Genomic DNA, 27,961 nt, shown 5'->3' on the forward strand with positions numbered 1-27,961 from the left:
AAATTCAGTCTAATGTTTTGAGGAGGTGACCAAGTGTGTGACTGAGGGTAGGGCAGTTGATGGATTTCAACGAGGCTTTGACAAACTGATAAAGGAAGTAAAAGCTTATGAGATCCAGGGTAACTTCGCCAATTCGTTTGAAAATTGGTTCAGTGGTAGGGGACAAAGGATGATCTTAGAAGGCTTAGAATCCATTGTGCGTGGCATACCACAGGAATCAGTGATGGGTCTCTTCTTGTTTGCCATTTGTAAATGATGTAGATGACAATGTGGGACAGCTGGTGATCATGTTTACTTCTGGGACAAAGGTTGGCCAGACAGCTCACCATGAGGAGTCGGAAGGCTTCAGGAGGATTTAAGTGGATTTGTCAGATGGGCAGGTCAATAGCAGATGGAATTTAGCCCTAGTAAATGTGAGGTGATGCACTTTGGAAAGAGGAACAATACAAACGAATACTCAGTGAATGATCTTGAGGGGAGACAGGAGCCTAATGATATTGTCGCTGGCCTGTTAATCCAGAGACCCAGATAATGATCTGGGCACTTGTGTTCAAATCCCACCACGGCAGATGGTGACATTTAAATTCAATAAATATCTGGAATCAAGAATCTAATAATGACTATGAGGCCATTGTCAATTGTTGGGGGGAAAACCCACCTAGTTCACTAATGTCCTTTAGGGAAGGAAACTGCCATCCTTGCCTGGCCTGGTCTACATGTGACTCCATACCCACAGCAATGTAGTTGACTCTTAACTGCTTGTTAGGTAATTAAAGATAGGCAATAAATGCTACCAAGTAAGCAACACCCTCATCCTGGGAATGAATAAAGGAAAAAAACAATTGACAGAGTTTGTTCATGATTAAATATTGATGGTTGAAAGAGGTATATGGGGCTATGTGGAATTAATAGCTACTGAACATGCACATAAATTATGTTTCAGTAACATTTGTAGGGTTCTGGAAGATGCCTTCTTTTACAATCCCTGACATACAGCTTTATTTAATAAAGCATGTTAATGTTCACTCACCTGAGTGTAGTTCTGATCTTACCACAACTATTTAAAACAGGGGTAGGTCTTCAGTTAGCTGTTCCCTGGAGCATTTTTTGTGACAGATATTTTCGAAGCGGATGGTGAACTTCTGCTTGTTTTCCTTTCCTCTTGGTAAAATTACTTTATTTTCAGGATGACTATGAAAGATTTTCCTGCAGTCAACATCAATTCCTTGTCATTCAGCAATTTGCTACATCACTTCTACTTCATTGATGTTCCAATCAGCCTTAGCAATATTATTTTCTTCTCCTGTGGAAGTGAACCCCTCACACCACTCTTTCTTAATTATCCCTTATTGTTTATTGTCTCTGCATCTTTCTTTCATCTTTATATTGATTAATTAAAACGGTGATTGAAAATAAACGAGCAAACTTTCATCTGTCTGCTGAGTTAGTATGGCTGGCAAACTGAAGCTGGGTATAAAATTGGTGTTGTCTGGATGTGAGTTTGCTCGCTGAGCTGGAAGGTTAGTTTTCAGATGTTTCGTCACCATTCTAGGTAACATCATCACTGAGCCTCCGATGAAGCGCTGGTGTTATGTCCCGCTTTCCATTCATCTGTTTAGGTTTCCTTGGGTTGGTGATGTCAATTCCTGCGTTGGTGATGTCATTTCCTGTTCTTTTTCTCAGAGGGTGGTAGATGGGCTCCAAATCAATGTGTTTGTTGATGGAGTTCTGGTTGGAATGCCATGCTTCTAGGAATTCTCTTGCGTGTCTCTGTTTGGCTTGTCCTAGGATGGATGTGTTGTCCCAATCAAAGTGGTGTCCTTCCTTATCTGTATGTAAGGATATGAGTGATAGTGGGTCATGTCATTTTGTGGCTAGTTGATGTTCATGTATCCTGGTGGCTAGCTTTCTGCCAGTTTGTCCAATGTAGTGTTTGCCACAGTTCTTGCAAGGTATTTTGTAGATGACGTTCGTTTTGCTTGTTGTCTGTATAGGGTCTTTTAAGTTCATTAGCTGCTGTTTTAGTGTGTTGGTGGGTTTGTGGGCTACCCTGATGGCAAGAAGTCTGAGTAGTCTGGAAGTCATTTCGGAAATGTCTTTGATGTAGGGGAGAGCGGTTATGGTTCCTGAGCCCGTTTTGTCTGTTTGTTTGGGTTTGTTGCTGAGAAATCGGCGGACTGTGTTCATAGGGTACCCATTCTTTTTGAATATGCTGTATAGGTGATTTTCTTCTGCTCTTCGTAGTTCCTCTGTGCTACTGTGTGTGGTGGCTCGTTGGAATAATGTTCTAATGCAGCTTCATTTGTACAGAGGAACTATGAAGAGCAGAAGAAAATCACCTATACAGCATATTCAAAAAGAATGGGTACCCTATGAACACAGTCCGCCGATTTCTCAGCAACAAACCCAAACAAACAGACAAAACGGGCTCAGGAACCATAACCACTCTCCCCTACATCAAAGACATTTCCGAAATGATTTCCAGACTACTCGGACCTCTTGGCATCAGGGTAGCCCACAAACCCACCAACACACTAAAACAGCAGCTAATGAACTTAAAAGACCCTTTACAGACAGCAAGCAAAATGAACGTCATCTACAAAATACCTTGCAAGAACTGTGACAAACACTACATTGGACAAACTGGCAGAAAGCTAGCCACCAGAATACATGAACATCAACTAGCCACAAAACGACATGACCCACTATCACTCGTATCCTTACATACAGATGAGGAAGGACACCACTTTGATTGGGACAACACATCCATCCTAGGACTAGCCAAGCAGAGACACGCAAGAGAATTCCTAGAGGCATGGCATTCCAACCGGAACTCCATCAACAAACACATTGATTTGGAGCCCATCTACCATCCTCTGAGAAAAAGAACAGGAAATGACATCACCAATGCAGGAAATGACATCACCAACCCAAGGAAACCTAAACAGATAAACAGAAAGCGGGACATAACACCAGCGCTTCATCGGAGGCTCACTGATGATGTTACCTAAATGGTGACGAAATTTCTGAAAACTAACCTTCCAGCTCAGCGAGCAAACTCACATCCAGAAATTCAACCTGAGCTACAAATCTTCTCATAACTCGCTATTGGTGTTGTCTATCAAATGTATAATAGTTATTTATAAAAATGCCCTAGGAGAACAATAATGACAGAAAGTGCGGGAGAACCCAGAAGCTCTGGCAGTATCTGCGGATAGAGAACAGAGTTAATGTTTCAAGACCAGTGACCCTTCTTCAGAACTCAGGAGATAGCAAGACCTGCAGATGCTGGAAGTCAGGGTTGATGGAGTGTGGTGCTGGAGGAACACAGCAGATCAGGCAGCATCAGAGGAGTAGGAAAGGGTGGACCTTTAGGATTGGGGAGGAGGTAGGGAGCTCAGGAATAAATTGAGTGACAGGTGGGTCTGGGGGAAGGTAAGGTGGGATGATGTTAGGTGGGTGCAGGTAGGGGATTGTGGAAATTAGTCAGTGGAAAAGGTGGGGCAGAAGGTGACAAGGAAGATGGGCAGTTTGTATCAGGTCAAAGAGGTGGGAATGAGAGGGAGGGCTGAACGCAGGATGAGGCCGGGTGTAGGGAGAATTTGAAGCTGGTGAATTCTATCCTGAGGTCAATGGGTAGTAAGCAAATCTTCTTCAGAACGCAGTAGGGTTAACTCTGTTTTCTTTCCACAGGTGCTACCAGACCTGTTGAGTTCCTCCAGCAAATGTCTGTTTTTGTTCCAGATTCCTGGCATCCACAGTTCTTGATTTTATTTTCGGGGGAAAAGAAACTGTTGTATATAAAAGATAATAAAACCGAACAGAACTAGTTTATTCATTGCCATGAAGACTAATAATGCCAGTTACATCAGAAGACCCACTAAGAATGAGTGAGTGGAATAAATCTTGGAGGAATTTCCTAAAATCCTCTGTATCTGGACTGATTATGCCCACTTTGTCAGTAGTTGCAGATGCAATCCAGCAGATCATGGGGTTAAATTTGCCAACAGTTAGTTCACTGTTAGATGAGCTTCCTAGGAAAATATTGTAAAAGGGAAAATCATTCTATCAGCACCACATCTCATCGAACTTCTCGCAGTACAGCTCACATGAAACACCATTTAATCACTTACAGAGATAGTTCATGGCTGTTTGTTAGAAATTAAACTTAAAAATAAACCTGAAGGTTTAAAAACGATTTTTCCAGCTCCAGATCACTGTTGTTACCTTCTGATCCAGAAATTTAATTACATTTTAAGACAGAACTGTAAGAACAAAACTTTATCAGGAAGGTAAACAAAAATTTCAGGGATTTCAACTTCATGACAACAATAATAAACATTTATTTAAAAATTTCGTCACCATAAAAAGAAATATTGCAGGGAGTTTTCATAGAATCCTTATATTGTAAAAACAGGCCCATTAGCCCAACAAGTCCACACCCTTAGAGCATCCCAGCCAGACCCATCCCCCTACAACCCACACACTCCTGAACACTACAGGCAATTTAGCATGGCCAGTCCATGTAGCCTGCACATCTTTGGACTGTGGGAAGAAACCCATGCAGACACAGGGAGAATGTACAAACTCCACACAGACAGTTACCTGAAACTGGAATTGAACCTGGCTCCCTGGTGCAGTGAGGCTGCAGTGCTAACCACTGAGCCACTGAGCCATCCCCAAGAGAAATAATAGCACAGAACAAATGGGTGACAGACCTTCATAAGTTTTTGCAGATCTCTCAGCAGCTCAGTAGAATCAGAATCAGGTAGTACAGAAAGAGGCCATTCAGCCCATTATTATGGCCCGTGATATCTCTTTGAAGGAGATTTCCAATTAGTTTCATTCTCCTCTTCTTTGCCTTGCAAATCTTACCTTTTCAAATAAAAGATCATTTGTGGATTTTCCAAAATAAAAGGTGGCCAAATTGGAAGGCGAGTGAAACCTCGGTTGTGGAAAAGAATCGCTTAAAAGTGTCTGAAAGGGGAATAGAGTATTTTTGATGGAATCTCCAGGTTGCAGAAAGACTGACCATTGATGGTGGACTACAGTGAAACTGGAAGTATTTTAGAGACACCCCTGGCAGTTACAGTAAGATGTTATAGGAGTTATGCAGGACCAGAATATTCAGCAGAAACAGCTAGTGGAGAATTGCCAGGTAGTCAAACAGTGTTGTACAAAGTCCTTATTGTGGGGTTGATCGCTGGAGAGCTCATCAAGTAAGGACACAATGGCAACTTACCCTTTAAAGAAGTGAGGGCTGCCAGACATACACAATCCCAGGATCTCGGAAATGTTATGATGCAGAAGGTAGCCATCTGGCCCATAGAGCCTGCAGCAGCTCATTAACTGAGAATCATTACCTAGTGCTCATCTTCTGCTTTTTGCCACGTGCCCCTTGCACATTATTTATGTCCAAATCATCATCCAATGGCCTCCTGAATGCCTCAGTTGAATTTTCCTCCATCACATTTCCAGGCAGTGATATCTTTACCCTGACTAATTGCTGTGTGAAAAAGTCTTTCCTCGCTTCTTTTGCACATCACTTTCAGTTTTTGCCCTTTGATGTTGGTCATTTTATGAGCTGGAATATTTTTTCGCAATCTACTCTTCCTAACCCTCTCATGAATTTGTAAGACACAATATGTAAAACACATACATTCTTCTAGCCTTTGTCATTCCCAGGACGACAGTCTCAGCTTCTTCAATTTGTTCTAATTACTAAAGTTCCATATCCCTGGATCCATTCTTGTAAACCAGTTCTGCACTCTCTCCAATATGTTTACATCTTTTCTATAATATGGCATCCAGATTGTACATAATACTCCAGTTGAGGTCTAGCAAGTGTCCAGGGAGTTCAATATCACCTCCTTGTTCTTGTATTCAATGCCCCGTTAACAAAGCTGAAGATATTGTATGTTTTACTTATTGCTCTCTCTAACTTTCCTGCCAGTTTCAATAATTTGTGCATATATTTACACAGGTCCCTCTGCTCCTGTAACCCCTGTTTTATATTGCCTTCCAATATCCTTTATATCAAAATGGAATTGTGTCATATTTCTCTACATTAAAGCTCTTCTACCATCTATCTGCTCACTCCAACAATTTGTCTGTACCTTTTTGGAGTTCTCCTCTGTCCTCCTTACAGTTTACAATTCTTACAAGTTTTATGTCAGTTGAAAGTTTTGCAACTGACCCTGCATACCAAAGCCTAGAGTAGTAATATATATCAAGAAAAACAAGAATCCTAATATTGACCTCTGTCAAACTCCATTGCAAACCCTCCTCCAGCTTGAAAAATATCCACTGACCACTACTGTCTGTTTCTTATTGCACAGTCAATTCTGCATTCAGGTGGCTACTGACCTTTTTATTCCATAACGTATAATTTTAGTAAGCCTGTTGCGTAGCATCGTATCAAAAGCCTTCTGAAAATAATTGTACAGTTTGACAAATAGGATCCGGTGAGAAAGTGCTGCAGTGTAATTATGGGGAAGCAGTATGATTCACCCAATATTTGGAGGGGGTCATGCTAAACAGTTTGCAAAGCTGACCTGGAGGCATTGGACTCTCTTGCTACTCCCCGCAGTGATTGGAATTTCTCATTCTGTATGCAGAGTAAGCTTTTATGACCATTATTTTGGCATCTCAGTGCTACACCATTTCAATCGCTGGACGGAAAATTATGGCTGAAGATATCATTGCACTTGAGTATCTTTACACTCTGTAGATTTTGAATTTGAGCAGAATGTCCTGCAATCCACCATCACAACTTTGACAGAAATATGATGAGATCCAGTTTACCGATGCTGGTGGGGTTTATGTTACATCTTTGGCAACACTATGGCAGTACAGTGGTAGAATCTCTGCCTTCTGGATTTATTATTCCTATCTTATCTTCTTATCTTCCTTCTTGCTTCAGAAGCATTGTGATGACTGAGATAATATGATCGGTTGCCTATCAAACAGACCTCCACGTGTATACCAAAAATTCAGAACCATACTTCCCTACCAATGTACCCATCAAAACAACATTGTGTAGCATTTGTAAATAAACATTATTCCTTCACATTGAGCTCATCTGTGTGTGGTTGAAATGGAGATACTATTGCTGCATTAATAGACAGGCATCTGAGAATATAACTCAAAGAAGGTTGAACTGGAAAGCCCCAAACAGCAGTGGAGATTTCAATGTGTGATTCACTAAATGTGCACTCAGAGTAATGCAGACAGCTCAACTTCTCAACAAAAAAAGAAAAACTGTGAATGATAGAAATCCAACAAAAAGCTCAACAGGTCTTACAGCATTTATGGAGAGAAATCAGACTTAAAGTTTTTGGCCCAGTGACCCTTTTGCCGAGCTAAACATTCTGCCAGGAGGATAGGTCACTGGAACCGAAATGTTAACTCTTTTTTCTCCTCCACACATGTTGCCAGACCTGCTGAGCTTTTCCAGCAACTTTGTTTTTGTTCCTGATTTACAGCATCCACAGTTCTTTTGGTTCTTAAACATTCTTCCAGGCTGGTTCTAGATTTTCTCACAACAGGTAACATATTCTCAGCTTCTACAAGCCCATTTCGAACAGAACATGATTCAAAAGCTCATGTCTCATTCCTCTAAATTCCAATGAGCGTTAATGTTAGATAGCAAAGTGTGGAGCTGGAAGAACACAGCAGGCCAAGCAGCATCTCAGGAGCACAAAAGCTGACGTTTCGGGCCTAGACCCTTCATCAGAGAGAAGGGTCTAGGCCCGAAACGTCAGCTTTTGTGCTCCTGAGATGCTGCTTGACCTGCTGTGTTCATCCAGCTCCACACTTCGTTATCGTGGATTCTCCAGCATCTGCAGTTCCCATTATCATTGAGCATTAATGTTAACCTCCTTCGTGAAGAGCAGGTATGTTAACCTTTGGTAATTACTGAGTTTCAGTTTGATGAATCAATCCTTGAGCAGCCTTGTGTGTCTATTAACCTCTGCTAAGAACCATTCTTAACTCACTCACCACCCTTTCAACAGCTTGTCCAACTATGAATGCTGTCTGTCCATTTTTCCAGTAACCCTCTGTTATAAGGAGAAGGCTTCTTAGTGCAACCAAGTCTGGGAACATCTGGTTTATGCAGAAGTCTCTAAAGTAGTAAAGAGAACTTCTGCTAACGTAGATTTTTAAGGCTGCTCTGGAAAGCACTGTAGATGTGAGGAATTGTATGGCAGCAAGAATAAATCAACCTGTGTCTTATAAATAAATACTTGACAATCCGTTTCATTGATTGAAGTCTTAAGAATGTTCTACTGTTTCCTTTTCATTTGGCATTGGGGTGTGGCTGTTGGTGGATGGGCCAATATTCAATGCCCATCCCTTACAGCCCTAGTAGAGGGCATTGAATAAAAACTGCAGCTTAAAAAATGGCATCAAATTACCAATCAGCTTTGCACATTGATTGACAGTATGGTGTGCCCACCGTGCAAAGATGTGACCATCATCAATTTCCACTTTTACCAACCTACTGTTTGGTGTCATTCCTGTCAGAATCTTGAAATCCAAAATTGGGCATGTCTCAAGCTAAACTTTGATTTCCCAAATTAATTTTGATGTCCAAAGTGGGCTGGAATGGAAGTTCTCTATTTTATGTTTCCCTAATCAGGCTGAAATCATTATTTTTTTTCTAAGGGGCAAACGCGCTGGTGATTGGAGGCATACCCAACACATAGGAAAATGATCATGGTTGTGGGAGGTCAGTCATTTCGGCTCCAGGATATCTCTGCAGGAGATCCTTGGGGTAGTGTCCTAGGCCCAACCGTATTCAGCTGCTTCATCAATGATCTTCCCTCCATCACAAGGTCAGAAGTGGGGATGTTTGCTAATGCTTGCACAATGTTCAGCACCATTCATGACTTCTCAGATACTGAAGCAGTCCATGTTCACATGCAACAGGATCTGGACAATATCCAGGCTTGGGCTGACAAGTGGCAAGTGACATTTGCACCACATAAATGCCAGTCAATGATCATCACCAATAAGAGACAAACTAACTGCTGAGCCTTGACATTCAATGGTGTTACCATCATTGAATCCCCCACTATCAACATCCTGGAGGTTACCATTGACCAGAAACTCAACTGGACTCACCACATTAATGCAGTGGCAACAAGAGCAGGCCAGAAACTAGAAATACCATGGTGAGTAACTCACTTCCTGACTCCCCAATGTCTGATAACCATCTACAAGGCACAAGTCAGGAGCGTGATGGAATACTCCCCTCTTTCCTAGATGAGTGCAGCCCCAACAACACTCAAGAAGCTTGACACCAGTCAGGACAAAGCGGCCCTCATAATTGCATTGCATCCACAAGCATCCACTCCCCCCATCACCGACGCTCAGTAGCAGCAGTGTGTACCATCTACAAGATGTACTGCAGAAATTCACCAAAGATCCTCAGACAGCACTTTCCAAACTCACAACCACCTCCATCTAGAAGAACAAAGACATCAGACATATGGGAACACCACCATCTCCAAGTTACCCTTAAAGTCACTCGTCATCCTGCCTTGGAAATATGTCGCCGTTCCTGCACTGTCGCTGGGTCAAAATCCTGGAATTCCCTCCCTAATTGCATTGTGGGTCAACCCACAGCAGGAGGACTGCAGCGGTTCAAGCAGACAGCTCACCTTCACAAGGGCAACTAGGGCTGGGCAAGAAATGTTGGCCAGCCAGCGACGCCCACATCCCATAAATGAATAGAAAAAAAAACTCACCACCTCTGTCTTGAGGTAAGGTGGATCTGCGCAAGTGTGGATATGTCAGTATAAATACACGGGACAAGGTAGATGTACCAGTGAAGTTTTACTGTGCAATGATCCTGCGCATTTCTCTCATACATTGTATCAACGTTCCGGCGCCATTATTACATTAGTTCCACTGGAAGCTGCATGCGCTGGGAAGGCTGCATCTATCAGACTCCCAGCGAATAACTTATGCAGTTTAAATGTAGTAAAAGCACATGAACACAAAACATTCTCATGCCTTTTGTGATGGATATTGGCAAAGAGATGAAGGATGATTCTACAATGTTTGTTTAATTGGTTATCAGAAACATGCACTCACCAGACAGTAACGAATTATTAGGCAATATGAGGCTGGCAAATGTTTTTTTCTTTGGTGTTAGTTAATGGGAGTTAACATAGAAACATTGAAGATAGGAGCAGGGGGAGGCCATTCGGCACTTTGAGCCTGTTCCACCATTCCTCATGATCATGGCTGATCGTCCAACTCAATCGCCTAATCCTGCTTTCTCCCATAACCTTTGATTCCACTTGTACAAGTGCTCTACTGATAAAACCCAAACAGTGTTTCATTTTGATTTCCTAACTTTGTATGCAGCAAGGTTAAGAATGGCAATGCCGGTCACCGGGAACTAAGAGAAAAAAACATTGCTTAAAACACTGTAGTGATTTAAAAGTGGATATGCATTTCAGAAAAGCAGGTGCCAGAATGTCTGTAGGAACATCGTCAGAAAAAGCTTACTGATTTTCAGATGCATTAAGAATTCAACTACTGGTTGAAGTAAGGGTTAGGAAGGAGCGTCTATTGATGACCGAGCAGGATATCTCACAAGAGGTTGAATGTGGAGAAGATGCTGAAACAGTCATTATAAATTCCACCAGCCCTAATGGTTCAGTGCCTTCACAAGATGGCCCATATATGTTGAAGCATTGCTCTTACTTTATATTTTGGGTTTCACACACTCCCTTAGCTCTTAGGCTTTTCCTATGTCATTACTTGATTGTCCAGGGAAATGAACAATGCAAAGAATATTGTTGGAAACAATAAGGTAGTGATCCATATTACCTCCAAACACTCTCAATTGCCTCAGACATTCTGATAATCATGAGGTGCAGTTGATTACTGGGACAATGCATTTGCAGGTCTTGTCACCATGGAATAACACATTCATGTGAGTTCAAGAGGGTTCACAATTTTATAATGGGAAATTAATATGAAAATGAGTACTAACAAATGTATAATAAGTAAGTCACATGCTAATTGAGTCTCTAAGGAGAGATTATTAAACATATTATTAAACATATTATTAAAGTTATTAAACAATCTGTAAAAGGGGGAAAATTTGTATAAAATAAATAAGATCTCTTGGAAACCCTATACACTTACAGGAAGAAATCCTTACTTGTGTGCTCTAATCCCTTACATGAAAGGTCACATATCATTTGCCTTCCTAATTCTTTCCATTTTAGAACACATTTTTCCCTCTAACTGTGATAGACTTCTCCATTCCTCTGGCATGCCCTCTGACCATTTCTAATTTTCCCAGTGACTGCTGACCCCTTCACTATCTTTCACACTCTCCTGCTGTTGTCCCTGAGCCCACTTGCATCCCAATGCCCAACTTGTCATATTCAGCTGCTTATTCAGTTCATGTGCTATTTCTCCCACCCAGCGCACCTAACTGACTCGTAATGTTTTCAAGCCTAGATATTTCCAGTTCTCATCCTTCCTTGTCCCTTTTACACCAGTCACTGTGACTAGTCTCTCTACATCCCAGGGCAGCCCTTTCATTTGCCAGGATCCTTCTAGTGTCGCTGAAAACCCTGTGGTTTAAGTTGCATTTCCTCAAATTTCTTTCCACCTACCCCATATTTCTGTGAACCTTTTCTAAAAGAGACCCCTTTGCAGTGGTGGCTCGAGATTTTGAACAGAGGCTGAGAGAAGTTCTTGAAGTTGGATCCCAGTGAGTTTTGGAAGGAGGTGAAAAACAAACTCTCCACCCAAGATAATAAAATGTGAGGCTGGATGAACACAGCAGGCCCAGCAGCATCTCAGGAGTTCATCCAGCCTCACATTTTATTATCTTGGATTCTCCAGCATCTGCAGTTCCCATTATCACTGATACAAAATCTCCACCCTCTCTTGTTCATTAGGTTTGGTGTTTCACCCATATGTGAATATGCACTGTGTTGAAAAATAAGTTATCATTTGATAAAAGCTGACCTGGCCTAGAGCAGATGTGCCTTGTCTATCCCAGTCCAACACTGGCACCTCCACATCTTCCCATTTTTATCCCCCGTTCATGCTTCATCACAAAAGAGTTGGATTCTGCCTGGGTTTCTGGTCCTTTCACCACCACAAAAAGAAAGTGCTTGGCAGTTCACCACGTTGAGACAGTTTGCAGAGATTAGATTGACCACTAGCATCCAACAACTCAAAGGGACCCTTCGCTGATAGCCCTTACCCAACCTCGTCTCAGTCAGACAACAACTGCTACAGTAAGAGATGAGGAGATCAAGTAATGATGGATGACAAACACAATAGCTATAGATAGGACGTCCAAATTTGCTGACAAATTTGCTGTTTAATTAATAATGTTTTAAAAGTGGAAGAAAAAGCCTTTGCTGCTATCTTCACCATTATTTTAATCAGTCTTTGAAAATTGTAAGCTATTTTTATTATATTATATGACAATAATGTTGAAGACACTCACTAGAATATGCTGCAGGATTCCACCATATTTATCTAGTAAGTCAAAATGAAATTTCATAAAGACTATAGTCAACTGTAACATGATATTTTTGTACTGGCATGGGACTTATTTGTAGTTTGTTTCCACACCTGCAACCTTTTTGTTGCTTTCCATACTTTGCTGTTCACACCAACTGCACAGCTTCATTAATGCTGCTCGTCATCATTTATCAAGGAGACCACTGACCTCATACCTACTTCAGATTGGTTGTTCCCCAGTGGTAAACTAAGGCTTAAATACATAGCTGACATTAAGACAATGAACTTACCATCACAGAACAATCAATCACTGAAAAGAAAACAAAGGAAGGACCAGAGGGAATTCATTTTATGTTTTGTGCTATTTGCAAGCCTTACAGATGTCCAATAACTATAACAAGGAGCTACAAGGCTATTTCTCCCACTCCTAGTTCAGAAAGGAAGAGCAGAAATTAAAGCTTGCTTAATCCCAGGAGTTGTGCCAGCATCAGGCTGGGGATCAGTGTGTGTGTGCTAAATCACTGAATTATATTGGTGCCACAGGAAGTCATTTGGCACATGATCTGCATGTTCTGCTCCAATACAAGAGCTGTTCACCTATGCCTCTGCTGGAATTCTGGAGCTGCCATAATTTTCTTTCCTTCCCTCGGTATCTGGGTCCCAGGTCTGTGTTAGCAGCAGTGCTAATTTTAAATGTAAAACATGTCATTGGGCATGCTGTGAATTTGGAGCCCAACCAGCCATTCTAGGGAGGGGTTTTGTGTAAGGCCAGTCACTGAGGGCATTGCACAAGTGGGTGCTCAAACTAGCACAGGTACAGGTAGGCGCCTGATGGTAGCACCAAGGTCTACTGATACCTCTCCAAAGGTATTTACGGGGGTCATTCTGAATTGGAGACCAGTGCCTTGACAGATGCAGCTTCCTACCACACTAGTACTCTGTGTTTTGCAGCTAGTTAACTCATGGCTGCAGACGTGAAGCCAAGTCCGTGCTCTCTTTTGTAGCCCGTCCTCTTGTTCCTCTGGCACTCTCTTGACCAGGAGACTGCATCGGTTAAAGCTCTCCTCACTGCTCTGTCGAGTCTTTGACTAGCTGCTTCCGACTTCCAGTCTCTTGGTGGACACTTCAGTGTTTATTAAAGTTTCCTCTGCAAATATCTGGAAATGCCAGCAATTTGGCATCACTCTCAGGACTACCATCTCTCGTTAATGAGAAAAACAGCACTAGCAATGTCAACTCAGTGTCACTGGTTGTGCAGTTAACTTAATTCTTCCTCATTTAAATGATTGAAGCAGTGTATCCTTTTAGTCTTGATGGTTCCTCACTATGTACAGACCAGTTCGATTATGATGTGCTCCAACCACTGCATGGTACCTGAGTCTGTACTTTGAACATTCACAATTGCTCGCCAGAAGCCTTTTACTGAGTTCAATGAGCCCTCTGTTGGATTTGCAGTGGTTTTTGAAACTCACTACCCCTCTAGAATTACATCCAACTTTGTGGCCACACGCAAGAAACACAATTTTTAAATTGGGCCATCATTCATTCACATCCTTCCAGTATTTACAAATACAGTACATGTTATTAAAGTAATTGTGGTTGCTGCGCATAAAGGATAGTGTGTTATAAAACAATTAGAGCCATAGAGCCATACAGTACAGAAACAGATCCTTCAACCCAACTCATCCATGCCAATCAGGTTTCCTGAATTGAACTAGTCTCATTTGCCAGCATTTGGCCTTTATCCCTACAAACATTTCCAATCCATGTATCTGCCCAAATGTCCTCAGGTGAAATCACACTTGGTCCTGAGGTGGGTAATAAAATCTCTCAGTAGGTTTGTTAGAAAATATCTATTGGCTATTTTACAATTCAAAATTGGGTAAACATATAATTTCTTCCCTGGATTACCCAAATTTTGCAAAAATATGCACAAATCATAAAGTTTATATCAGTAATAACTGAAAGATCATGTATTTCAATGTAATTTGATATAGGTTTTGAAGAGGCGACTAAGAAGATAGATAAAAGGCAGAGAGGTAGACATTGTCTGCTTGGGCTTTAGCCAGACCTTCAACAAGGTACAACATGGCAGACTAGCTAGTAAGGTTAGGTCACATGGAATCCAGAGAGAATTAGCCAATTGGATACAAAATTGGCATAATGGTAGGAGACAGAGGATGGTGTTAGAGGGTTGTTGTCTAGATTGGAGACTTGTAACCAGCGGTGTGCTGCAAGCATTGGTGCTAGGTCCACTGTTATTTGTCATTTACATAAATGATTGGGATGAGATGATAGGAGGCTCGGTTAGTAAGTTTGTGGAAGATACCAAAACTGGTGGCATTGTGGACAGTGAAGAAGCTAATCTAAGAATACAACAAGATCTTGATCAACTGGGCCAATGAACCAAGGAATGATAGATGGCATTTAATTTAGATAATTGCAAGGTGCTTCATTTTGCTAAGGTAAACTAACACAGGATTTATACTGTTCATGGTAGGGCCCTGGGGAGTGTTGTTAAATAGATAGATATGGGGCTACAGGTACCTAGCTACTTGAAAGTGGCATCACAGTTAGACAGGGTAGTGAAGAAGGCATTTGACTCACTTGCCTTCATCAGCCAAAAACAGTGAGGTACAGGAGTTGGATGTAATGTTATGGCTGTACAAGACATTGTTGAAGTCACATTTGGAGTACAGCATGCAATTCTGGTGTCTCTACTATAGGAAAGATGTTATTAAACTGGAAATGGTGCAAAGAAAGATTAGCAAGGATGTTGCCTGGACTGGAGGTCTGAGCTACAGGAAAAGACTGAATAAACTGGCGCTCTTTCCTTAGAGTAAAAGATGTTGAGGGGTGACCTTATAGAGGTTAATAGTATCATGAGGGGCATAGATAAGGTAAATTGCCAAAGTCTTTTTCTCAGAGCAACCACCCATCTCACCTGAAGGAACTTTCTCCAGAAGAGGGATCTGAAAGAGCTATCTCCCCAAGAGCCATCTTCAATGCTACCTCTGGAAGGGGGATTCTGACAACAATTTCGAAAATGACCAACACAGGCCTGCTCCGTACCAGGGGAACGAACAGCAACTGACCACCACCGGCAGACCTGAGAACCGATAGCCTCAACCACTGACTCGACTGACACCACAAGGTCTCGGGCACATCCTGAGGTGGAAACTGGCTCTCAAAAACCAGCAGAAAGTAAGGAAAAGCATTTCTCACCTGATAAATCCAAAACTTGTCCTACTGCATCAGTGGGCTCAGCCCAGACCGAAGGCCTACACTGTCTGAAGTGTTCATTGAAGCGCCAGATATGGCAAGCGGGCATGGCCAGCTGTACTTCTAAATTTGCGTTATCCCCCAGTGGTGACCTTAAACTCCTGAGGCCCCAAAATGTTGAACCTAGCTGGCAGGGAAGGGACGGTAGACGGTGACAAAGCAGGGGTACTCAAGGGTAGGAAGCCTGATTAAAATTTCTGAGATTAAAATTGCTGCTCTGCTTATAATAGTATTTAATCTGTATTTAATTTGATAGTATACTTAATTACTCTCTTCTGTAAAATAGTGTTAATTTCACTGTTTATTACACTTGCCTTTTATTTCTTGTGTTATACTTACCTTTTGTATTTAATATATGCAGGGATTCTTTTACTCTGAAAAGCCTGTGTACTGCCTTCTTCATTTCTCATTCTTCAATGAATCCAGGAGTCAGAACCAGGGATCTGGGGATGATTTGAGCCACCTAAAAAACAGTAAATTATTGATCACAAACCAGAACCCGACATCGAATTAGTTCAGAAGGGGGGTCACGGGGCTCAAAACATAAACATTGTTTCTCTCCCTACTGATGCTTCCAGACGTGCTGAGTTTCTCCAGCAATTTCTGCTTTCCTTTGTTTCAGAGCTTCACTGTTGTGTTTTGTTGCTTTTTAATCTCTGCACCAGTAGTCTTGCAATAACACAACCAGGCCATCTCGTACCAATAGATATGAGAAAATAGGTGTGAAATCTGATTATGTGGTGCTCTAATATTAGGTCAGTTGGTTTAATAAACTCCCCCTCCAGATGCTCTATTTGCAACATGCCCATTTAGGCCTATAACAACATCATTTTGTTTGTACATTATTTTACACCAAGCTTCAATCCATATTGCAATTAAAAATGTCCTTGAAGTAAATCATTATGGTCAAGAACTAGAAGCACCAGTGGAAGATGTTTATCTCCTTATAAAATGTATTTTTTGTGCTGAAAATATTGTCTAGTCTTTACAATTATAACTTTTGCGTACTCAGAGCTTGATCTTTCCAATGTCTATCAACTAGTGAGATTGGCTCCAGAGTTTGAAAAGGGCAGTGGGTCACACTGCAGTTATCAGTAATCCATCTACATTCTTACTGCAAATGGAAATCAAAGACCACCTTTCAAATGCAATAGCCATTTCTGTACAGCAAACTGTGTGCACAATGTTTGCCCATTTAACATGTAGGCTGGTTTTTTGTCACTGGCGATCCCTATATGGTGGAGTTAAAGATTACAGCCTGCACTTGCCTTAGCAAAAGGTAATGAAAGATTTTACTTGAAAATTGAAAATCATATGCTGAGCTTTTGAAGCTCTCTGAAATTTAAGTCACCAATTCATACTGCAAGGAGCTATGTCAGATCCTGATCAGGTTGCGAGGTGGACATCTTCGTCATACTGTTTGAAGATACTCAGGAGGTCTCCCTGAAATTTTCCTGCACAGCTGACTGTGGAATTTAACATTTTGAAGCGGTCTTCATAAAATGAAGGCACAATACCCATTTTACACTCTCTCTGTAATTTGTCATGGTCCACATGGGACTGTAGTTATCTCTCTTTTTTAGAAAGAGAGAGAGAGAAAGAAAGAAAGAAGGAAAGAGAGAGAACTGCTGGGGCACCACTCTAGATCAAACATGGTTGACCAGGAATCTCTGCCTGCTTTGGGCAAATTGAAAGAATTAGTGGCTCAACAGCAGCATCTTGAATACACCATTGGTGGTCAGTCGGACCTGGTGCTTCTGGGGCTATTCACTGAATCACGAGACCTTCCCCAATGTTATACTTTTAGAGAGAAAACATAGTGCAAAGCATGTATCTTTCAGAATCACTAATAGTGATTTCAAACCTGAAATGAAGATTTGTGAAGAGTATTTTGTTTAGGGAATTCCTTTCTCTTTCATTCTTCAGGAGGTTGTTTATCACTTTCAATAGACAATTTTAATATTGAATCACAAGCTTACCTTTATTTTGTTTGGACCTTTAGAAGTTATAACAATAAAAAATAAATTGGGTTTAGAAAAATTAGATCCCACTCAATATTGTGGATAAAGAATCTATTTGAATGGGTCCCTCAGGTAATTTCACCATTTCTATTAATGAAAATTAGTTTTTACTAAGCTCAAAACTGCCCAGTTATTTATGAAATTTGTAATATCAGGACAGCTATGAAGTCATACATTCATAGAGTCATACAGCGTGGAAACTGACCCTTCGGCCCAACCAGTCCTCGCCGAACAAAACCCCAAGCTAAACTAATCCCACCTGCCTGCTCCTGATCCCTCCAAACCTTTCCTATTCATATAACCATCCAAACATCTTTTAAACATTGTAACTGTGCCTGCATCCATCACTTCCTCAGGAAGTTCATTCCGCACACGAACCTCCCTTCAGTGTAAAAAAATTGCCTCATGTCTTTTCCAAATCTCTTTCCTCTCACCTTAAACATGTACCCCCTAGTCTTGAAATCTCTGGAAAAGCCTTTTGATTTACTAAATGGTGCTGCATGATGGCTCATTGGTTAATACTGCTGCCTTTTAGTACCAGAGACCTGAGTTTGACTCCAGCCTTGGGTGCCTGTCTGTGTGGAGCTTGTACATTTCCCCCTTTTCTGTGTGGGTTTGCTCCCACAGTCCATACCCATTGAACATATTTTTGCATCTGACCCATGGCTCTTTTTAGCTGTAAATATGACTGAGGTCCCTCTGTTCATTATTCTTGCTGTATTTCCCAAACATATTTGAGTCCATTTAATCCTTTACCTTTTCATGAGAGATAGACATCATTGGTAAGAATACCATTGATTGTCCAAATCTAAATCTCCATGAACTGATTGGCTTGTTAAATTACCAGAGCAAACCACAATGCAAGAGGTTTGAAATCACATGGACACCAAATTGAGTCAGAATGGAATCATAGGATCCCTATAGTGTGGAAGCAGGCCATTGAGTTTGCATTGATGAGCATCTTATCCAGATCCACCCCCTATCCCTGTAGCTAACCTATCTAATGTACACTATGGGTAATTTAGCATGGCTCATCCACTTAATCTGCACAAATTTGGACCCTGGGTAGAAACCACAGCACCTGAAGAAAACCCAGGCAGAATTATGGGGAAAATGTGCAAACTGCATACAGACAGTCACCTAAGGCTGGAATCGAACTCAGGTAACTGGTGCTGTGAGGCAGCAGCGTTAATCACTGAGCCACTGTGCATCTCCATTTAACAAGCCAAAAGATTTCTAAGAACAATTGATGATAGTATGTCACGATTGCCCTTACTGAGAGTAGCTTTTAATTCCAGCCTTATTAATATAATTTAAGTTCCACTAGCTGCCATGGTATCATACATTAATCTCTGTTTCCAGAGCATTAGTTTGGCATTTGGATTCTGAGCCTAATGATGTTACCACTGTACCAACATCTTCTTAAATTCCTTGGTGTGTTACAATGAATTAGTTAAAGCTTTAGTTAAAGGTGATCATGGTGAAATTTGAGGAATGGGTTAATGAATGCATTAAAAATAAAGTATGGAGTATTGTGAGTCTCAAGCTAAAATATGTGTGTATGTACATGTATAATCACACACACAGTAAAAAGTGTGGTGGTTTAGCAGAAGGCATTGAGAATTTCTCTTGTTTGCAATATGCAACTTCCTAGATGGAAATTTTAGGGAGTTTTATGTTGCAAAACACAGAACAAAAAATGTTTTAGTTCCATTTGTATTTTCCCAGACCAGGCAAGTTTTTTTTGACATTTTACATTTTACGATGAATGCTAACAGCCTACGGTCTTCGTGGATAGTAATTTCAAAAGATTTAAATTTCACAGCAACGATCACATTTCCTTACTGTGCATTATTAGAACTAATTCTCTGACAATAAAGAGTCTCAGCAAGACTTCTTTATTAATTGCTGTTTCTAACACAATATCTGTTAATCACTCCTGTTGAAATGGTTTTAATCTTCTGTATTTTGTATGTCTCTTGCATGAACACAACTTTGTTCCAACTGAGCTTCAGTTCACCATCAAATTGTTTTCCATTCCCAATGCTGAAACTCAGTCTTCAGAGCTTTATGTTCAGGGTTCTAACTGCCCTGAAACAGAGATTTGAAAACGCTCAGACACAAAGCTGCTTGGTATGGTTCAGTGCAATGACTCTGCAGGCAATATGAATGTGGGATAATGCAAGTTAGGTCAATGTTCAAAATGAAGAAAGAAAGAGTATCTGGTGCTACGCACTAGTAGTAGTCTAAAAACGCCTTAGGCCGTTAACTCATGATTGCAACATAAATGACAATGCTGAAGATTTACAACGATATTTATTTTGCTTGTCAGCCCAGTCATTATAGTCTGCGTGCAATCCCACACAAACTTACTTATCAGCATGTAGCCACATAACAATACAAATTTCAACATTGTCTGGCAGCAAAACAATGTGACTTAGCACAAACTAATTGCTGGTTGAGTGATAAGATATATGCAGAATACAGAACAGAAATCACATCCCTCTTCCTCCTTACCTCCTTCAGGGGACTAACTGCAGCTCATGTACTTACTTAGTCTGCTGACGCCTACTCCACGATATGACCCATGCAACTGAACATTAATTCCAAAAGGGCTGATAGATAGTTGAAGCATTTCTTGAATTGATCTCTGGGTGATTCAGTTAGGGTGCAGCCCCTAGCCTCTGCTGAGAGAGGATCTATCTAGCTCTTCATTTTAGAGAATTAGCCATGAATAAGTCTGAATGGGAACAGATGTTTGTTTTAAAGAACCAAAGGTAGTTTGCTGTATTATAATAATAGGCACAAGTTACATTGACAAAGCACAATTATTTAAGATTATCAAGAATCAGTTCTGTCACTACTGACTGCATTGGCATTTTGCACAAGATTGTCTGATTTTGAACCCAAATACAATCCGTTAACATTAATTAAACTTCAGCAGTAACTCTTTCAGAATTATGGCCATACATATTTACCCCTCAAGTTTTCTTATTTACCCTGTGTGACATTTATGTAGATATATAAATAGCTCCTTGTATGTTTATGACTACCCCATTTCTCCTCAGGTCTCCGGCTTCAAACGTTCAGGTGATCCAAAAGTTTCAAAATGTGTCCTCTTTGAATGTGGAAAGTTGGTGCATCCTTGGCATGAGAACATTAACCTTGATTTTCATCTTGACTGTGATTGATCTGCAAATCATTACTAACGTGATGTTCTTCATCGAGTTCATTCCAGTCATGGGTTAGTGGATAGGTTGCTGTATCACTCATTGACTCGAAGGTCTTGAGGTTCCTCCCTACATCTCTTTCATCAGCTTGGACTATATGTGTTTGCTGCTTGTCTATTGACTTTTGGATGACCATACCATTCCTGTTGAGGTCCCTTATCCATGCTTATTGCTTTTGGTCAAAGAGCGGCGTTTATTGTGCATGACAGTGTTTGATGTAATGATTATCCTCCCAATAAGACTACATGCTTTTGACAAATATTTTTATAGTTCCACAGACACATCTATGGAGTAAGTCTCTTTGGTAGAACAGGGAGTTGTGTCTTTGCCTTTCATCCCAGTGCCAATTTCATTGGCAATAAGTCATACTGGAATAGAGTGGGCTGGTAACAGGGCTCTATAAAAGCCAACTTATTTCTTCAGAAGGGATGTAACTATCTGAACTCTATACTCAGTTCTCCATTTGACTGTGGGTTTCTTGGTGAACTAGTCACTTGTTAAAATTTGGAAGTGATCGCTGATTGGTTGAAAGGTGCGTTAGCACTCTGTGGTTAGTTGACCAACATGAGCCTATCCAGGACACCATGTACAGCGAACATTTCATGTAAAACCGCCACTGTGTCTATGGAGATGCCTCTCTATCCACTATGAAAAATAATTAATAGCGATAAGGTACGTCCATCTATCAAACATACCAAGATTGGTTTTCACTTATTCCCATAGTCACCTGGGGAAGGAAGTGGGGATTAGTGTATCTCTTTGCTCACATTTGTGAATAGGACAAGTTTCACATTCAGCCACATGGTCCTCAACTTCCATTGAGATCCTAGGCCACCTTACTGGACCAAACCCTGCCTCAGCACAGGGTAATTCCGAAGTGACCCTGTTTAGGATGTTATTCAGCAGTGAAGTTGGAATGAGGAAGCTTTCATGAAGCACCAGAAAGTTGTCTATACTAGTGAAATACTGTCAATTCTTGAAGAAGCTCTTCATGGCCACACTTTGGGCTTTGATCTGGCCACTGTTCAATATAAAACTAATGAACAGGAACTCATTTTACATCCTGTCTGATTTATCTGACCTGGATATGATTACTGGTCTCCTTGGCCCAAGTACATGGTTTAATTTCACCAACACTTTTCTCGTCAGGTGTAAGATTATTGAAAGCATGTCTACCATTGTTTGTAGCTTCTCCTACTCATTTTTAGACTTGAAAGCTACCTTTATCAGACAGTGTAAGAACTTCTGTACGAACAGAAGCACCATTGCTTTCTCATCTAATAGTGAGACTAACAGGTTATGGTTAGTATTTGTGAGAACTTTAATGACAAGTATGTGCTCTGAAAATATCTCAAATGTCCATGTGTGTGAGAGAACCTTCATCTATGACTGTGAACCAAGTCTTCACAAGTCTCTCAACAAAACCCAGGAGATGTAATACATTGGTTTCTTCCACCCATCTGATTGTACCTATGCCCAGGATAGAAACAGCTGCTGTTCAAGTAGTTGGAAAGGATGGATTGTTGTAGGACAGGTCATCTGTAGGCATCAGCAAGTCCTTGAACTTTTGGAAAAGCCTCCTCTTGAAGCAGGTCCCATGACCATCTGAGTATCTTCCTGACTAATTGTCTCATGAGTTCAGACATTGTTGCTAAATGAGGCAACTAACTGTGAATAGAACATCAACTGGATTATGGTGCTGAGAAATCTTTGCAAGTCATGAACGGATTTGGAGCTGGGAAATGTCTGATATTCTGTGCTTTCCGTGGGTTTGGCCTGAACCCATCTTTGTCAATGCATCCCAAGAAGCAAAAGGATTCTTTGGAAGATTTATACCAAAGCTTGTAGGCATTTAGAAACAATATAGACCCTCTAGTCGCATTAGATTAGATTAGATTCCTCTCTTGAATGTCATTCACAATGCATGTGAAACCTTCTAAAATTTGTGACATATCAGACATAACCTAGCAAACATTTCTGTGGCCAAGGCAACCCAGAATGCCAGCCTATTAAGGCAATAGCTCCAAAGCGGGGTGATAGTGGTAGTAAGCAATCTCAACACTTCATCTAATAGTTGAGCCCACTGTTGGCAAAGATGTTAGACAATATTCAACATTTAGGCAACTTGGCTGAATGTTCATCATCTGTCCCCATTGGGTGGGACATTTCTCTTTCTACCATTTTGCTGAGCTGTGTGAGGTCAGCGGACACTCTGATGAAGGGTCTAGGCCCGAAACATCAGCTTTTGTGCTCCTGAGATGCTGCTGGGCCTGCTGTGTTCATCCAGCCTCACATTTTATTATTCTGATGGATCCCTTGAGTTTAGATATAGTGATATTTCCTGAAAAATGCTCCGTTGGTTTTACCACCGGAGGAATGATTGAATTTTAGCCATTCCCTCAGCCTGCTGCCAGACTTGATGCATTAACTGATTTGAAATCTTTTTGTGTGAATGGATACGTAATGACTTAACATCCTCCCATAACCAGATGCAGTAATCAGTATTGAGCTTATTGAGGTTTTTGAAAACTCATTCATGGGAAATGGGCATCACTGGCTGGTCAGCATTTATTGTGCATTCCTAATTGGCCTTGAGAAGGTGCTGGTGAGTTTACCTAATTCTCTGAGCAATAGAATGTATCCCCTCTCAAAGGAAATTGAACTCCTGCATTGGAGAATGCTACATAGATGCACAGTGTGTGCTGAATTTAATGGCCGTGATCATGACCCAGCACACCAGCCAGAAAGGCTTGGCAAAACTCAAAATGACAATTTCTGGGAGCTCCAATTGGACTCGATCTTAGATGGGCACTCAGTTGCCTGCCGTTGGGATTCCTGGGACTTTGAAAGTGAAGATGCTGCCTTTGCAAGCTGACAGATTATGTTATTGACAGCGCTTCAGTCTCAGTAGGACCATCTGAAGCATTGACCACTGCAGGTAGCCGTAAGACTGGGATCAGTGCTGGGAGCCAAGGGAGAAGTTAAATGGGGACAGCTTTCTCGAGTCAGACTGTTTATGCAGCAGTTGGGTCCATGTGGAAGTCAATCAACGGTGCTGATAATGTCACCCAATAGGGTACAGTTCCTCCTCCTGAACACACACACTTGGCATAGACCCTGATTCATGGACATCAAAATACCGACAAGCATCAACTTCTGCTGTTGTTGGTGAGGTTAGAATGTAGCAAACAATTTGCGTCTACATAGTTCAGTTGGGTACAGAAGCAATGGAAGATTTTATCCCAATGAATTGGATTTCAATGAAATATTACTTCTCAATATTTAGACTACTTATAAACTAATAAAAGTGCTGAAAGCAAGGATCAGGAATATGGAAAACAATAAAATATTTTGGATACGTTGAGAACACAAAACTTAATTTCAACTTGGCTGAAAGCAAATGTCATTTTACTTTAATTTGGCTTAGTTCCAAAAAACCATCACTGTTCCATTTAGAAGCAGCTCAACACAGACTACTATCTAATGAACTGTTAAATTAATTGAAAATTTTTGCAGACTATTGCAATTATCCACACCGTAAAGACAGTTTTATGCTTTAATTTTGTAGGAATATTAGAGCTGGCATTGACAATTTAGCTGTCGATCCTGTCTGCTTTTATTTTATTTATTGACTTTTGTGGGATGTGGGTGTTGCATTTATTGCCCATCCCTAGTTGCCCTTGTGAACGTGAGCTGCCTTCTTGAACTGCTGCCACCCACCTGCTGTGGGCTGGCCCACAACGTCATGAGGGAGGGGATTCTAGGATATCGACCGAGCAACAGTGAAGGAATGGTGATATATTTCCAAATCACAATGGTGAGTGGCTTGGAGGGGAACTTGAAAGTGGTGGTACTTCCATGAATCTGCTGTCCTTTTAGATCGAAGTGATCGGGGTTTGAAAGGTGTATCAGAGATAATAGGAACTGCAGATGCTGGAGAATCCAAGATAACACAGTGTAGAGCCAGATGAACACAGCAGGCCAAGCAGCATCATAGGAGCAGGTCTTGAAAGATATTTTCTCAATCCAGCTCAACCTTCATACGTTCATAATTTCTTTAGTTCAAATTGAAACACCATGCTTTGGGTTGAACAACCACGCCTTCAAACCTAATATAAAATTCTATCAGTCATCTGTGAAGGTTCTTTAGAGCAAGATTATTCATGTTTTTCTGACATAGTACCATTCCCCATGCTACCACACCTGTAACAATTCCTACCAATATTTGTTGCTCCTTCAACATTTTGTTTTTCAGATTTGAGATCCTTCCTTACTATTTTTTTTAACTGATTATACCTCCTGCTTCTAATTTTCAAATATCCTTGAATATTCCAGTCATAGCCCTGGTCACCTTCCAGCTATGTTGATTGTGGCATTTATATCCTACATGTTTACCCCTGTTTGTGCCTTTACTTTTTCTATCTTGTTGAAAATTCTTAGCGCAGTCCTTAATTTGTCTTTTTAACATTATTTTGCATTAGTTGATGTTCACTTTAATTTTGTCTGCCTTTGAATTTTACTAGCCACTTTTCTACTTCCTGTTGCTAGTATTACATCTTATCAGTTTGATCTACTCCTCGGGTTCTAACCTTCTAAAAAGTTAATTGAAACCCTACTCAACAGCACCAGCATGTGTCACTGAGGCAATATTCGTCTCTGTCCTGTTAAGGTGTAAATCATCCAGCTTTTATAACTCTCACCTGCCCTAAAATTGATCCATTGTCTCAGAAATATAATTCCCTCCCTACAATAGTAATTCTCAACCTGCTGTCTAATGGATCAACCTACCCGAGCCTACTATCACTAGTATGTGGCACTGGGAATAATTCTGAGATTGTTGCTCTCGAGGATCTGCTTTTATTTTCCTAACTCCCTAGATTATGCATTCAGGATGTCATCTCTCCTCTATGTTGCAGTTGTGCCAATGTTATTAGCCTTTCCCTAAATGGATGTTCCACAGTTGTCCTGTGGCATCTTAACCCTGACACCAAGAAAGCAACACAACATCTTGGAGCTACTTGTATAAACACTGAGATGAATGATGGACTTCCCTAATGATGGAGTTTCCCATTACTTAAATTTTTCTTCCTTCCTTCCTTGACAGCTGTTACCATAAGCCTGACTCTGGCTGCAATTCCCTGAGGAACTAAGTGATAGTCAAAATGGAAAATCGATTAATAATTAGGACTGACACAGGGGTTCCACACTTTGACTGCCTGCTGGTCACCCGTTCCCTTACCGCCTATACCTTCCAAACCTGCAAAGTGACCACCTCTGAGCTGAAACTTGAAAAAAAAACAATTTACTACAAACAGCGTAGGTACAATAGCTAAATAAAAACCAAAAGAACTGCGAATGCTGTAAAATCGGAAACACAAGCATAAGTTGCTGGAAAAGTTCAGCAGGTCCGGCAGCATCTGTAGAGAGAAACCAGAGTTAATGTTTCTGGTATGGTGACCAGAACAGTTCTGAGGAAGGGTCACGAGACCCAAAACGTTAACTCTGATTTCTCTCCACAGATGCTGCCGGACCTGCTGAGCTTTTCCAGCAGCTTCTGCTTTTGTTTCTAGGTACAGTAGCTAATCGATTACTCACTAATTACCTTCTTCCCCGTGACATATAAAATTCTAATCACTGGACTCTTTAAAACGTGGACTACTTTTTTCCTCTGTTTCTCAAATTCCCTCCTTTGTCACTTTCTCACCTAACACACTGTGCACCCTGAGTAGTATTCATTGTAGATAAAAGAGCACTGAGAAAGGTTGCTATTCACGCTCCCTGATAAACTCAATCTGAAAACCAATTTTAAACCAACCACATCATTAACTCACTGCAGCTAATCTCAGAGAGCTCTTCTACACCTAGTTTAAAGCTGGAATGAAACTTAATGTCTTTTACATTTTAGAGAGTAATTTTCAATTAGTTACTGAATTAAGGTAGAAAATCTAGGCTTTAGATAGATATTAACCCACAAAACCTTCTCACTCACCACCCCTCAGTACATTTGTTCCTTTTTGGCTGTAGTTTTGTCATTATGCCTGCACTGCTGAATGCTGTAGAAAGATTACAAGTCTGGCATGAACATGAAATAAATTTTAAAAGTATTCAACACACCTCAGAACACTTTGCAATGTGTTTGTGGCTTAATTTTCTGTTTCCCTATCCTGGCTACAAGTGAACCTGTTTAACTGCCTGGTTTACTGTCAGATGGGGATTGCTGCACAGGAGGCTGAGGAGTAAGTGAGACCAAAGTGGGGGTCTGGTGACTGCCTCTAGAGATGAGTCTGTCCAATGAAGGGCGGAAGTTATATCATAGAATCCCTACAGCGTTAAAACGGGCCCTTCAGCCCAACAAGTCCACACTGACACTTGGAGCATCCCATCCAGACTCATTCTCCCTATAACACACATAATCTACAGACCCTGAACACTATGGGCCATTTAGCTTAGCCAATCCACCTAACCGGCACATCTTTGTTTTGTGGGAGGAAATCGGAGCACCCAAAGGAAACCCACGTAGACAGGGAGACAATGTGGGAACTCCACACAGATAGTCGCCCGAGGGTGGAATTGAACCCAGGTCCCTGGCAATGTGAGGCAGCAGTGCTAACCATTGAGCCACTGTGCCGCCCCTAAAGTTGGGAACGGCTCCAGTCTCTGAGTCCATCTGTTGAATCCCTGATCTGGGTCAGGTCCAGTTCTGGGATGTGAGGGAAGAGGTGTTAGGAGTTTGATTGCAGAAAGAGCTGGGAGGGGAATTCAAACTTGGTGAGACAGAGTTTGTGTGGAAGTGGGTTTGTGGGGGCTATGATACAATGCAGCTGTCCCTGACTCAATGCAGGTATGCCTGACGATGTCGTGTTCCAGCTGCTGGGTGTCCTGAGGCTGGGAAAACCACCAATACTTTAACTTTGCCCT

The sequence above is a fragment of the Stegostoma tigrinum genome, chromosome 4 (assembly GCF_030684315.1).
Source record: "Stegostoma tigrinum isolate sSteTig4 chromosome 4, sSteTig4.hap1, whole genome shotgun sequence".
NCBI classification, from domain to species: Eukaryota; Metazoa; Chordata; class Chondrichthyes; order Orectolobiformes; family Stegostomatidae; genus Stegostoma; species Stegostoma tigrinum.